Genomic DNA, 2500 nt, shown 5'->3' with positions numbered 1-2500 from the left:
TCTGATCATAGAGTAACTTTATCATCTCACTGACTGCTCCTTTAATGTCTGATCATAGAGTAACTTTATCATTTCACTGACTGCTCCTTTAATGTCTGATCATAGAGTAACTTTATCATCTCACTGACTGCTCCTTTAATGTCTGATCAGAGTAACTTTATCATCTCACTGACTGCTCCTTTACTGTCTGATCATAGAGTAACTTTATCATCTCACTGACTGCTCCTTTAATGTCTGATCAGAGAGTAACTTTATCATCTCACTGACTGCTCCTTTAATGTCTGATCAGAGAGTAACTTTATCATTTCACTGACTGCTCCTTTAATGTCTGATCATAGAGTAACTTTATCATCTCACTGACTGCTCCTTTAATGTCTGATCAGAGTAACTTTATCATCTCACTGACTGCTCCTTTACTGTCTGATCATAGAGTAACTTTATCATCTCACTGACTGCTCCTTTAATGTCTGATCAGAGAGTAACTTTATCATCTCACTGACTGCTCCTTTAATGTCTGATCAGAGAGTAACTTTGTCATCTCACTGACTGCTCCTTTAATGTCTGATCAGAGTAACTTTATCATCTCACTGACTGCTCCTTTAATGTCTGATCAGAGTAACTTTATCATTTCACTGACTGCTCCTTTAATGTCTGATCAGAGTAACTTTATCATCTCACTGACTGCTCCTTTAATGTCTGATCAGAGTAACTTTATCATCTCACTGACTGCTCCTTTAATGTCTGATCAGAGTAACTTTATCATCTCACTGACTGCTCCTTTAATGTCTGATCAGAGAGTAACTTTATCATTTCACTGACTGCTCCTTTAATGTCTGATCAGAGTAACTTTATCATCTCACTGACTGCTCCTTTCATGTCTGATCATAGAGTAACTTTATCATCTCACTGACTGCTCCTTTAATGTCTGATCATAGAGTAACTTTATCATTTCACTGACTGCTCCTTTAATGTCTGATCATAGAGTAACTTTATCATCTCACTGACTGCTCCTTTAATGTCTGATCAGAGTAACTTTATCATCTCACTGACTGCTCCTTTACTGTCTGATCATAGAGTAACTTTATCATCTCACTGACTGCTCCTTTAATGTCTGATCAGAGAGTAACTTTATCATCTCACTGACTGCTCCTTTAATGTCTGATCAGAGAGTAACTTTATCATCTCACTGACTGCTCCTTTAATGTCTGATCATAGAGTAACTTTATCATCTCACTGACTGCTCCTTTAATGTCTGATCAGAGTAACTTTATCATCTCACTGACTGCTCCTTTACTGTCTGATCATAGAGTAACTTTATCATCTCACTGACTGCTCCTTTAATGTCTGATCAGAGAGTAACTTTATCATCTCACTGACTGCTCCTTTAATGTCTGATCAGAGAGTAACTTTATCATCTCACTGACTGCTCCTTTAATGTCTGATCAGAGTAACTTTATCATCTCACTGACTGCTCCTTTAATGTCTGATCAGAGTAACTTTATCATCTCACTGACTGCTCCTTTAATGTCTGATCAGAGTAACTTTATCATCTCACTGACTGCTCCTTTAATGTCTGATCAGAGTAACTTTATCATCTCACTGACTGCTCCTTTAATGTCTGATCATAGCGTAACTTTATCATCTCACTGACTGCTCCTTTAATGTCTGATCAGAGAGTAACTTTATCATTTCACTGACTGCTCCTTTAATGTCTGATCAGAGTAACTTTATCATCTCACTGACTGCTCCTTTAATGTCTGATCAGAGTAACTTTATCATTTCACTGACTGCTCCTTTAATGTCTGATCAGAGTAACTTTATCATCTCACTGACTGCTCCTTTAATGTCTGATCATAGAGTAACTTTATCATCTCACTGACTGCTCCTTTAATGTCTGATCAGAGTAACTTTATCATCTCACTGACTGCTCCTTTAATGTCTGATCAGAGTAACTTTATCATTTCACTGACTGCTCCTTTAATGTCTGATCAGAGTAACTTTATCATCTCACTGACTGCTCCTTTAATGTCTGATCAGAGTAACTTTATCATCTCACTGACTGCTCCTTTAATGTCTGATCAGAGTAACTTTATCATCTCACTGACTGCTCCTTTAATATAAATGATATCTGGGGTCAGTTGTTGGTGTTTTCATGAGTCTTTGGAGCAGATTTCGTTACGTGATGACCAAAGTGTGAAAATCTGATTATAATAATCGTCTTAAAGTTAAGTTTTCTGCGTGTTTCCTCTCTAAGCTTTACGGATAAAAAGCCTGAAGTGTGTCCGGTGTGTGTGACCGGATGTCCGGACTGTCTGCTGTGATATCACCGCTAAATTTAACCAGAAACGGCGAAACAGCTGCTGGTCTACTTCACATGGCGGAGGGATCCGACACAAACCGCTTTGTGTGTTTTATAGTTTAATAAAAGATAAAGTCCTCTTCCTGTAATAAAGCTGAACACAGACTGTGTGTATATGAAAGAGGAAACTAAAGAGGAAGG

General features: G+C 37.9%; 1 protein-coding gene across 2 annotated transcripts in view; it reads right to left on the bottom strand.

Annotated features, from left to right (window-relative positions):
* map1sa (microtubule-associated protein 1Sa) overlaps positions 1 to 2500 on the bottom strand; it is an 18918-nt gene that overhangs the window by 15933 nt on the left and 485 nt on the right. The gene's annotated exons all lie outside the window — the stretch shown is intronic.

Source organism: Labrus mixtus, chromosome 3 (genome assembly GCF_963584025.1).
Source record: "Labrus mixtus chromosome 3, fLabMix1.1, whole genome shotgun sequence".
Taxonomy (NCBI): Eukaryota; Metazoa; Chordata; class Actinopteri; order Labriformes; family Labridae; genus Labrus; species Labrus mixtus.
This window is presented reverse-complemented; position numbering and strand designations above follow the sequence as displayed.